This window comes from Camelus ferus, chromosome 24 (assembly GCF_009834535.1).
Source record: "Camelus ferus isolate YT-003-E chromosome 24, BCGSAC_Cfer_1.0, whole genome shotgun sequence".
In the NCBI taxonomy this organism is placed as follows: Eukaryota; Metazoa; Chordata; class Mammalia; order Artiodactyla; family Camelidae; genus Camelus; species Camelus ferus.
The window spans coordinates 4,393,498-4,406,198 of NC_045719.1; the positions used below are offsets into that span (position 1 = coordinate 4,393,498).

Below are 12,701 nucleotides of genomic sequence, written 5' to 3' on the forward strand. Positions count from 1 at the left end.
AAACACAAAGAACAGCACACAAACACGGAATTCCATTTAGTAAGTTTGTTTCTCAAAATGTTAGCAATTCTGCAACTACTCTGTATGTGTACCAGAATTGAATAAACAGAAAATACAGATAACTAGAACAAGGTTTCTCACTGTCAGAGAAAAATGTTACAAATTAGGAAAGGAGGAAGGTAAGAATAAAGAATTAACCCTGAGGTGTTGGGCTGGAATTGGAGACGTGGGTATGAACGTGTGTGCATTTGATACACAGGTGTGGAAATTAACAGAGTGGGTATGCAGGCACGGGCTAGGATACATGCATTTATTTCCAAATTCCATCCACTGAGAGGGACTGCAGGCAAAGGCACCAGAGCCCAGATCCTGACTTTTAAATTCCATTCTCCAATTAAAGGCACTGGGGTTCTTTGCCAAACAGACTGGTCCTAGGGGTGGGGCAGAGAAAATACGGGATGAAACTGGAGCATCTCATAGAAAGTACTCAGAAGAGGATGGAATATGTCAAAAGGCAGAGGCACCAACGTGAAAAAGCTCCCGACAGCTGAAGCTGGACCATTTACAAATACACATAAAATAAATAATGATATTGTTAGATTACAACCCATAAACAGAATAAATATTCATGAGTCCATACTGACATAATAGGTAACTGAATAAGTAAACGGGGGAGAAGAGACAGCTTTCTTACAGAATTCCAATTAACAGATGTAGAAGAAAAAAGAGAAACAGAAAATTATTCTTAGACACCACAGGTAGAATTGTTGCAGGCAAGATCCACAAAAGTTTGCCTAAGTGAGCAGGCAAAAGTTTGAGAAGCAGCAGGATATTTTCCTCGTCTCAATGTTTCTAAGAGATTAACTACAGAGACAAAACTTCACAATATAGAAACCCAGAAGACATCGCCTTTACCGAGTGGTCAAGGGTATGACCACCAGCAAGATGAGAGAGATCAACGTTATATACCCTGTTGTAATACACGGAGAGAAATGCGTCACTTCTGTAGTGTTTGCGGAAAATACACAAACTGAATCTTACTGAGAAAACACTGGACAAACCCAAATGGAGGGACAGTCTACAAAAACCAGTACCTTCAAAAGGACCAAGGCTGTAACAGACAAAGACTGAGGAACCGCCAGGGACAGGGGAGACTCGGGCAACATGACAATTAGGGATTGCAAAATTAAATTCTAGATTGCATCTCAGAACAGAAGAAAATGTCACTGGAAAGATCTGGTGAGACCCAAACAAATGCTGTAGTGTAGTTAACAATACCGTGCTAATGTCAATTTCTGAGCTTCAATAACTACCATGGTTGTATGCAATGTGAACATTTGAGAAAGTGGGGTGAAGGGTACACAGGCTCCCCCTCTGTGTTGTTCCTTCAGCTTTTCTGTAAATCTAAAATGATTTCAAAATAAAATTTAAAAGAAAAAAGATGCCAAGAGATTTAGTGGGAAGATTGACAACATGCCTGAAGAGAGGGAGAATTTCCACAAAGACATAGAAACTATTAAAAAAAAAAAAAAGAACCAAATGGAAATGTCAGAACCAAAGATACTGATACCTGGGTCTTACACAACAGAAATCCTGATTTGACTGTTGTGAGGCAGGGTGTATGCAGTTGGGGTGGAGAGGGACGTGTATGTAATTTTCCAGCTAATTCTAATTATAGCCAAGGCTGGCAACTACTGGGCTAGCCTAATCAAATTAGCATTAAAATACAGAGAAACTATACACAGTGTGTCGGAGGCCCCTGAGACCACCCCCATGGTGGAGATGCACTAGGAGGACTCAGGGGACTCAGCACATAGTTTGACTCATGGCTAAGATGACTTAGGCGGTAATAAAGATATCCAGCCAGATCATAAAAGAAGAATCTGAAGGGATTCTTGTGCAGGGTCCCCTGCCTGCTCTCCCTCTGGTGACGGGGCACCTTTCTGCAGCAACAAGTGTATGACACTTCTGCCCAGGGAGATCAGAGAATGCAAGGTCCTCATTAGGAAGGTCTAAGGATTTTCACAGGAGCTGGTCATGTAGGCACCCTCTGCTTTTAAAATCTACCAACATTCTAGACTCCTGGAGGGAAAACAGGTGTTCCACAGAACACCACGTTATCTGCACTCACAGTGGAGGCAGAGGGAGCCACCTTATCAGTTAGGAAGTTTTCTATCATTGTCAGGGGCTGTTTACAAGTCAAGTTCCCAGATACCAGCCAAGGGCCAAGCTTGCAAGCAGGCTTTTCTGAGGACAGCAGGCCCAGGCCTGCGGGGCTAACCCTTCTGCACGCCTGGTGACTCATCACCTCCACGAACATTTCACTGTGCACACATCTGAGGACAGTCACTGCGCTCCTTGTTCTGCAGACATTATCTCATACATCCTTACAACAAACCCAAGAGCTGGGTGTCTTTATTATGGATGCAGCTGAAAGAATCTGAGGCTTAGAGAGCTTCTTACCCCAAGAGATAATTTACCCCAACATCACACAGCCAGTGAATAGTTGCTGTCATCCAAACCCAGCTCGGCTCTGACACAGCCTGTTCGCAATCTTCTTTTTCTTTTCATTGAAATTGGAGACAGATGATAGCTCTCCCTTCCTTACCACAGAACACATTCGAGGATAAATGATGATGCCTCCAAAAGGACCGCCAAGGAAATTATATAAATTCTATTTTTTCCATTGTTTTCACCATGTAGGGAGTTTTAACAGAAAGAGGGGTCTGAAATCTATCAGTAAACGGGGCATTTGTAAAAGCACCTTTTAGGGGTTTCCTGAATCTCTTTTCCACCTTAGAACAGCATATGGAAATATTCCCCAAATTCTTGTCAATTGGCCTATTTGCCCTTTTTTCTTTTTCTTTTTAAAGACGAATGGGCTTTTGCTTTTCAGATATTTCTGGCTTCTTTGATTTTGGCTTCTCTTATCCACATGAAGTTGTTTTAAGTCATTACAGTCTGCACAACGCAAAGCTGCTGACAGTTCACCAAACCTTAAGAAAACAGCCTCTCTAGCTCAATAAACATGAAGGTCAATTTTACTACCAACCCTCCTACATGTATTTTAGCCTCTGGAGGCCAAAAGTTGAAGGCGGAGTCCCCAGTGCTCTGTTCAGGGCCCTGCTGGCACCCCATGCTGTCATTGGGCACTGCGGGGAGTGGTGCAGCCCGGGCCGTCCAGCCCCAGGGGCTGGTACGAGCTGCAGCAGGGGAGCCCACATCCTCCCTCTCACGCCAGAGCTGGGGCAAGGCAAGTGCCGACTGAAGCCAAGCTGCTGATTGTGAATTTTAAATAAAAGAGAGTCTTAATGAAATAAAGTCTAAGTTCCTAGAGCAGGCGTCAGCAAAATTGTTGTAGAGGCCCAGAGAGTAAATATTTTAGGCTTTTCGGGCCATAGGGTGTGTGTTGCAATGACTCACCGCCCCCCCCCCATCCCCAAGCAGTGCACCAAGACCATTAAAGATGTGTAAACAAATGGGCACATCTGTGTTCCAATAAAACTTTATTTACAAAGTCAGGGGGCAGGTTGGATCTGGTCAGCAGGCTGTAGTTTAGCAAGGCCTGTTCTAGAACATCAGCACAACTGGCTACATGTGTGTTTCCCTCTAATTTAAGAAACTCAGGAGGTGTAAACGCCTTTGTTCACACTGTCCCTTACTATTCCCACATCCCCACTCAAACGCTAGAATTTACAGACGTGAAGTGCAAGAGATTAGCTTCTGTGCTTAACTTTCCAGTGCTAACTGTTCTAAACAAATGCCAAGAGAGCCTGTGTGCTCATCAGCAGCACTTGAGCCATTTTAGTTGGCACCGGCCAAGTTCTATATGGAGAACAGCTGGGATCTGACCGCTTTGCAAAATGTCTTAAGGTTCACTGACGAAAGAACTGTATCCTGATGCCTAGACATGATAATACAGCTGGAAAATAAGCTAGGAAAAAAATCAATAGCCGTTAGATGGTCCCACAACATAATCCTGGGAGACCAAAATTTACAAAAACAAGTAAAAGCTACACAACACTTTAAGTTCACAGTAGCTTTTTTTTTTTTCCAAAATGCAACCTGAATTTCAAAATGTAGCTATACTTATTCAGTGACTGATTTGCACAAAATAACTATGCTATGTTATGCTATCTGAATTTTAACAATAGGTCTTGATGATTCTCCCTCTGCGTTGAAAGGATGGCCAATTGTATCAAACAGTAATTATAGCCAGGAGATAGCATCCAATAACCAGAGCAGTATTTTAGACCTTCACCTATTTTTAACATAAGACTTGATGATTTATGAGAGCTCACCTTCTGACATTATTTATATTGGATTATTTTAATTTTGAGCCCTAGTCATCACAGTTGAATTTTTAAATTCCCACCCAGTAAGTCTATAGAAAGGGCTAAAAGAGACAAAAATTTCTCTCAATTTGAACCTGGTAGCTCTACTGCACTTCCACGTAGTAAGCAGACTCAATGTTCTGAATTTTAAAAACAGATGTAATTTAAAGATGTTAAGCACTGCACACCGGCATTTCCAACCTACTTAGATCTTTATGATTGAATAAAGCCAAGCTGCTAATTGCTGGACCAGGACCAAAAGATATAACCAGTGTAACACCGAACATCCTCCAACCTGGATAAATTCCAAGGTAGTCAACTGAGTTTAAAAGTTTCACAAATAATTAAATTACTAGGATAGACCAGAAGGAGAAAAGCAATAGATTGAATTCTGTTCCTTAGAGCTCAATTCGCTTTTTCACCAACTGTATTTAGCTATCTGCAATTGCAACAAACTAAAATAATTTAAAAACCATCTATTTTCTTATGTAACCTCAACAGAACTTCAATGGATTTTACCACATACAGATAACACTTCCTAAAAGGAGGCAGAATTTACAAGACTCAACTTTTTTTTCCCCCTTGCAGTGCTTATCAAAGTCAGTATCTTAGATTATAAATACTTTTGGGCAAAGAATAAACAAGACATTTCTGATGATGCATTTTCTAGGTTGTGATCTACGTATTCTGGTGTTTGGGTTTGAGTTAGATTGAGTGCATGAATAAAACAGTATTCTTGGAAATATGAAGGACAGAGGTGGGGGTGAAGAATAATCTAATCAGAGACTTGTTTCCTACTTTAATCACGAGCCATAAAAACAGCCAAATCCCATGCCACACTGTGGTACAGGTTACATCACCACTTCATGCAATATTTATAGCGTAAAAGAAGCCCTGTGGTCCGACTGCAATATGACATTAATCTTTTTGCTCTCTTGTCCCTTATTCTACCCCCTCCCACCATATCCCCATCCCTCTCCTCAGCTAAATGGGTTCCCTGGTGCCATTCTGATAATGGAGTGAACAGCCCATAGAATATTGATGGTACAGCAGCTCCAGACCACAAAACAAACAGAAAATCGTATCGCATCCCAGGGAAGCTGCATTTTAAGTGCCTTTTAAGTAGGGGGACCAATCATCCCAGTTAGTCCCAGACTGAGGGGTTTCCTGGATGTTGAACTTTGTGTCAAGACCAGTTGAATCCCAGACAAACGTGGATAAGTCGGTGACCCAACTGTTTAGAGGCCATGGTTTTAGGATATGATGGCTTCACTCAAAAGTCTTTATTACGCTCTAGTCATGTAAGAAATCAGCATGGGGCCTTAGTGCTTAACACCTGCTGCTGCTGAGACAAGGGTCAGGGTCCCGAGGCCTTCCCGCAGGAGCCAGGAGCTTTTCTGTGACCCCGGACTTCCTCCCGAATCTCAACTGTGTAAGCCTGTGGGGTAGGGAGGGTGGGACAGGGTTTTAGAGAGCTAATAATTTAAGGAATTCAACAGCTATTTAGAACAGCATCTGGAATCATAGATTCTACTGGCATTTTTCCTCCGGTATTGCCTATTCTGTAATTCTCATTGAAAACTCGTTTATACTCAAAAGAATAAATCAAAGCAGCTGAAAAGGAGCTCAGTCACGAGGATTCAATCAGCGTAATTAGCACTCTTCTCCACGAGGCTGCTGTGGAGAGGGCGAAGACCAGGTGGGTCTGAAGCCTGTGATGTCTATGCTAGTTTATGAGCTGCTCCCTCCACAATTTGGGGTAAACAAGTGATTTAAGAAATGGTTATCAAAATAGGGTGCAGGGCTGTATTTATTCCTTTATTCCAACCACAGAGCCAACATGACCGATCAACTGAAGAGCCAGTTGTTCAAAGAGCCCCTCGGTTATTATACACTGAAAAGCCAAAGCTAGCCTTGTTCCAGTTGGTAGAGTGTCACATAAAATGATTTCGTTATAACAACTCCTTTCTGATTAACATGCCCTCACCTTAAACCCTGTGGGAAAGCAGAGGCTGCCCCCCTTCACCTGATTGAAAACTTAGGAATCCCATTCCTGCTGTCTCGCCTTAGACCCTCTCACCTTTCCTCCATGACTCGTCTGCCCCAACGTCACCATTCAGGGACTTCTCACTGGAGCCTCGGCAACTTCTGACGGCAGCTTTGTGCACCCCCGTCTCTCCGGAGAAGCTGGAGTTGAGGGAAAGCAGAGGCCCTGCCGGGAGAGGCGGCAGATTGCGTGCGTGGGCAGCAGTCCCCGGCGCCCAGAAATAGGTCCTGCGGCATATGCAAATGTGAGCGCCGGCGGCCCGAGTGGGCCTCTAGGTTCCAGCACGGCAGCTCCACCCAAAAGGCCAGCAGGTTTTACAAAGTCGATGGGAAAAGGTGCACGAGAAAGCTCTTAGTGAAAAACGCCTCCATCCTAACGCATCTGACGTTTCTACCAGGAGCTGGTCGAGGGGGGTCTTTTAAAAGCTTAAGCAGCTTGAGTTCACGAGCGAGGCAGAAGAGGGGAGCCACCTCCCCTTCGGGTCCGCAGGAGCAGGTATTCTAAGCCGGTGGCAGGGAACTGGCTGCCAGGAGACTGGTGACGAAGACGCCGTGGAGCGGCCTGACAGGCTCACCTAAGGCCATTAGCTTTCCTCCGTGTGCCCCCTTTCCCGTGACAGATGGAGGTGAAACCGTGGGTCATTATTAGTCAAACACACTCCACCTGCCTTCACGAATCCGGGTCGTTTTATTTGTGGCCGCATAAGCCTGGTACCAGCTCCAAGCGCCCGGAGCCGGAGCCGAAACCGCTGGGTCTGGCCGGAGCTGCGCTGGTTGAGACTGGTTAGGACCACTAGCGACCCTCCATCTGGGCATGCGCGAGTGTCCGCTGGGTGACCTCTTGACGTCAGAGGGCTGAAAACGCCCCCCCCCTTGAGCGGGCTGCCTCCGTGTTTGCACGTGCAGAGGCCCGTGGCTGAGCTGCGCCTGCGCAGAACCACCATGATGTACGTGCTTCCAGTCACGTTTCCCAAGGCGCTGCAAGCTTCCCTCTCCTCCGCCTCCCAGCTCCTCCCATAAATACGCGGGGCCCCAGCCCTCCCGGAGGCGGGGCTGAGGTTCTATTCTCTTTCCTTTCTCTGTTATAAACCTTGGCGCCTCAGCGTTTGACTTGTTGAGGAAAACGAACCTGGTCCAGACTTCCTAGCCATGCTGCTATGGGGGACGGGGGGGGGGGGGGGTCAAACGGGAAGGGGGCTCAAGCCAGCTACCTGTTTGTCTTCAGAGAGCAAGGGAGATGCTTGAAATGGATAAATACCACAGGGCGTTTTTAATGAAGACAAGCTTTATATAGGCTCAGTTACCTGAGGGAGAAAAGCTTGCAGCGTAGTCATTTGAAAACCAGCCTACCAGACTTTAACTTCTTGAGGGAGGAAGCCCTGTCATTCACCCATTCTATAGGGTGAATCAGTTTATGAGAGAAAACAGTGGAGTGACCAAGAATTGAGGCTTGGAGGTCGGACTTGCAGGGCTCAGGCTCTAGCTCTGCCGCTGGGTAGCGTGTGTGTCCTCAGCTGCTTAGAATTTAGCTTGTAAGTTAGAGGTGCGGGTGGTTCCGACGGTGAGGGCGGTTTGGTTATGGGGCGATTAACGCCTCGGATTACACTTCGCACACAGCAAGTTCTTGTTATAATCACTGATATCATCCTTTCTGAATCTGGGTGGAGGTTCTCGCTAAGACAGCAGGAGAAAGGAATTTTCCTCGTACCCTGAGGAAGGGAAAACGAAGCCGCAGCAACCGTTAGCTGTCCTGCAGGGGAAAGTCTTAGTAAACTAACGTTACACCAGCCACGGGCTGTCTTTGTTTCTTCAGTGAAAACAAATCTTAGATTTTTCTGGGATGTTAACATTCTTTCCCTCTATGGCTACAAGGTTCTGGAATATCTCAAATCCCACGTTACAGCACCTAAACCACATCTCCCAGATGGCCTCCACGTACAAAGGAAATACAAAATTCCTGTAAACCCTCCTGTTCTGATTCTATGTTAAGAACGTGGCCATCCTGGCACACTTCTCTCTGCACCTGGTCTCTGGTTAGCTCTTTGTGGGTCACACAACTTCAACTCTTACCGATGAGACAACTGTGCTCATACGTTACTTGATTCTTTGGAAACTGAAAAACATTTCTTGCACTAAAGCAGCAAAGAATGCTGGGCCTTTGTCGCAAAACTTAGGGAGCTAAAACTAACTGCAACATTTGCAAAGGCATTGTTTCAAATGAGACTACAGTGTGTTCTTAAGGAATATATATCATTCTCTAAGACCCAGCTCAACTGTCACCTACTTTGTTATCCTTTCTCAATTTCCCCAGTCGGTATTGTTCCCATATCTGACGTTGAGAATATACCAACGATTTCATTTAAGTGTCTGTCCTGTTGTAACTTTTCCTACAAGCCTAATCCTTCTTTCACGCCCCTTATTGCCTTTAGTTCATGCATCCTCCAGCGCAAGGACTCTTATTAATGCTGGTGACTCAAACAATACATAGCCCAGGGCAGGTGCCCCCAGAATGCTTGTAAAACACGAGGAGCTCCTGAGGGCTCACCCACATCAGGTGCCCCTCCTCAATACTCAGGGGATCACGAGTCCTAGACCCTTGCCGTCGGGGCCCACATGCAGGTCTTCCCAGTGGGATGAGCGCAGAAGTGAAGAGAGTTGCTTCCAGGTTGACGCTTAGGTGTGAGGGGTATTTTAATTCCACCCAACACAGCTGTTTCCTCGGGCATCAGTAGCGCAGACCTACCCTGAATTCACCTACAGGGAAAATAGCCTTCCGCCCTGCAGGTCAAGCGGTCATTTAGGGAGAACAGATGCATCACTCTCGGTTCATCTGAGACACAAACCCGAGCACAGCTTACTTGTTCACTTGCAAAACAGTAAACAGCCCTGGAAGAGTAAAGTCAGAGTCACTGCGCCCAGCTAGCAAAAGGCCTTGTACTTCAGCTAAGCTGTCGGGAGGCCCTTGGGCGGCAGCTTCACAGGAAGTGGCCCAAAGCTGGAGTTTCTCTGGTTTTTGCTTTCTCCATGGGCAGAGGCTCTGCTCTGAGGGAGAGCAAGACCAGAGGGATTTCCATGGGGAGGGGAGGCAGGGAGAGCACAGAGACCCACAGTCAGCGGCATCTCGGATCATTCTTCCCCACAACACTGGGTAACTTTCTGTACTCTATAAGGACACTTCTTTTTCTCTCCAGAGTGAGTAAGGGCATGACCACTGAAAAATATTTAACAGAGATGTTTCAGATCAAAGATGAACCAAGACCGCTCGGTGTCAGGGTGTCAGGTCCTACCCCACCGCCCCGCCCAGCTTCCTTTGTTCTCCAGACGCCCTCATGTATCCCACTCTGCTGGGAGAGGGGCCCAGACCGTGTCTTATTAAGTTTACTTTGCAAAAGTCCTACTTTAGTTTTACTGTTTCATGCCCAAAGGACCCAGGTGAAAGCCACATGGAAAAGGAGAACCATTAGATACTAAAGGCCCCCAGGTTGTCCTCCTTGGAAGATTTAAAAAAAAAAAAAAAAAAGAAAAGAAAAAAGCAGGCCTATAGGCACCAGGGACCCAGAGAGAAGTTCCCATCCTTAAGGAATGCATGAACATTCCCAGACGTACTACTGTGACTGACATCCCCAAGATCAGCGAGGCCTCCTCCTGGCCCCCAAGTCCCCTCGGCGGGGTGGAAACTGAATGGTCTTCCGTGGACAGACACACAGCATGCCACTACAAACGCGGCACCTTCCCCAAGCGACACCAGCCCTGCCATTTCCCTGTTATTGAAAGGATACACAAGTCATTTAAAGGCCTGACGAGGGACCAGAGACCCGAATTTTCTAATCAGAACTAATCCCTCCAGGCACAGAGCATTTGATACATCAAAGCCTTAACATTTGATACATCAAAGGCCTTCTCAGTTATTCTTTTGAGGAATCAAAAAAAAAACATGCTAATAAATATATGAGCATTGTAGTTTTAAATCAGAACTTTTTTCCTGGCTTGGGATAAACTTTTTTAACTTCATTTGCTTGAGGAAGCTTCTCCACATGTGCTATGATTTCAGATGATCCAAGAAAACCAGTGGCTCCCAAACACTTCCCTTGCCAGCTCACATCACCCCTGCACTAGTGACTCAGGTGAAGGATTTGAGGGCCCCATTAAAAGGCATGTTACCCCAGAGACATGTGGATAGAACGGTCACCCATTAGTAAGGTAAACTCATCTGTCCAAGAAGTTCATCTTTCTCTTAGGTGGCATTGCAGGATTAGGACCCACAAAAGATACCCTCTGGGGCTTGATTAGGTAGTAGAGGTTTATTGCTTGGGGTACTGGTCCCTGGGGTAAGGGGAAAGCACCCAAAGAGAAAGGAATAAAGGACTACAAGAGGGGATGGGATTACTGGCAGCAGGTGGATATACCATTCACATAATTCTTAATTTGAAGACAAGAACAGGGCTTTCAAGGAGACCTACATTTCTCCACCCTAACTACTGATGAGGCCCCAGTCCCACTGGGCTCTGCGAGCATCTTCTGTAAACTCTTACAACACTGATCCAACAGTGTCACTTCTGTTCATGTGACTGCCCTCCTGCCCTCTGCTGCCTGCCATAGTGAGGACCCTGCTCTCCCAAGCACCTAGTCCAACGCCTGGCCCTCAAAGCCTTTATGTATGAGTAAATAATTCCCCAGTTAATTTCATAAACCAACATGGGATTGAGATGATTTAGAGCTACCATTTCATCTTGAAGGAGGTGGCTTCTTTTTCTTTGACAACAGGGGCTCCTCAGCCAGGCTTCCACCTGTGTGTACCCTGCACTTACTAAGTTGTACCTCCCAGGGGGGGCAAACAGCAAGGAGCAACCCTAGCATGTGGCACGGCCAGGTGAGAGCAATCCAGTTTCAGCCCATGCACTTCCCCAGCTGATCTGCTCAGCTTCCCCTATTGCCTTGGTTCAGGAAGACCCCACTAACCAGATACCTGGCCACATTTAGTTTCACAGGAACCCCTGAAGAGCTTTACCTATATCTTTAAACTATGACTCTGGAATAAGAAACTCTGCATACGAATCCATGGAAAGAAAAGTATGAGTGTAAAAGAACACTGTGGTGTTACCAAGTTCAAGGTCTCACCTCCACAAACACATACCCATCAGCACAGATGGAGATGGGCATGAATTTGAATCTACACAAGTTTTAGTGAAGACGCTTAGATTTACAAGCATGGTGAGTCCCAGCAAAGCTCACTCTCCTGTGTGAACATCAGGAGGTTGCTGGCGGGTCTCCGCTCCAGAGCCAACTCCTCTCCCACTTTACTTCTATCAAAGTTAGAAGGGATTCCATTGTAAGTTTCCCAAGATGGAAAAGCTTGATATGTGAAGCTCCACCAGCCCACGCTGCTTTGATCCTAGAGCACCCCAAGAGTCTCTTTGAACCCCGCCGCACACTGAACAGGAATAAAATCACCCCAGAGAGGGGCCCTGGCCTTTGACCCCTGTGAAGAGGTAGAGTTTCCTTTTCTAAGCTTGATGCTCGCTATTTCTTGTCCTGGAATTCTCTCCTGCCTGCTGTGATGTATTTGATCCAGTATTGTTTAAATGTATTGAGTTCCACCTGTATTCTTTTCCCTAATGCTTTGTAGTAGCAAAGAGCTGTCTACCAAATTCATTTATGGAGGGAAACTTCTTTATTAAACATAGACCCCAATTTCCCCTTGAGTATATCACTCTGCCTGTCTCTGTCCTAGCTAATGCTGTCTATTCTAAATCCCTGACACCATTTAAAAAAAAATATATATATATATAAAACATATATATATACCTTTACCACATACCTGTTCTCAGCCCCTTTCAAGCTTTAATCACAGCCCTCCTTCCACCTGAAAGCCCTTCCCATTACTCTCTCAAGTGACATAAAGCTAAAACTTTGATTTTAAAGTTCACTCTGTGAAAAGCCCAGACAGCTAGGTGGAAAACACTTCTGATTTCTCTCCCATAGAAGGCCTGCGGAGGTTTGGGGCACCAGGACTGAGTCCACATGGGGCCTCTGGCTTGCCTATGCTGACTAGCTTCACTCTTTGGACAATCAGAATTATTTCACAGCCCCTGTAGAACGTCCAGAAATCTGAAGGTGGCTTGATTAAAAGTAGCCAAGAGTACTTAAAAATGGAATCGTTCTGCTGAACCAGTTGTCACTGACACACTGAATGGACTACTTAAAATAGAAACTTCAAGAATTTCATAGCCACTTTTTTTCTTGGCATTTTGTCTCAAAATCAGTAACGCTAAAATCCTTAAGCTTATGTTTTAGTAACACACACTAAGGATTGCATTCATG

General features: G+C 45.5%; 1 long non-coding RNA gene across 1 annotated transcript in view; it reads right to left on the reverse strand.

Annotated features, from left to right (window-relative positions):
- LOC106729892 overlaps positions 1-7,111 on the reverse strand; it is a 97,551-nt gene extending 90,440 nt beyond the window's left edge. The window contains exon 1 of the long non-coding RNA XR_004315011.1: positions 6,415-7,111. This is a non-coding gene — a long non-coding RNA (uncharacterized LOC106729892). The remainder of the gene's footprint in view (positions 1-6,414) is intronic.
- Between the last annotated feature and the right edge of the window lie 5,590 nt (positions 7,112-12,701).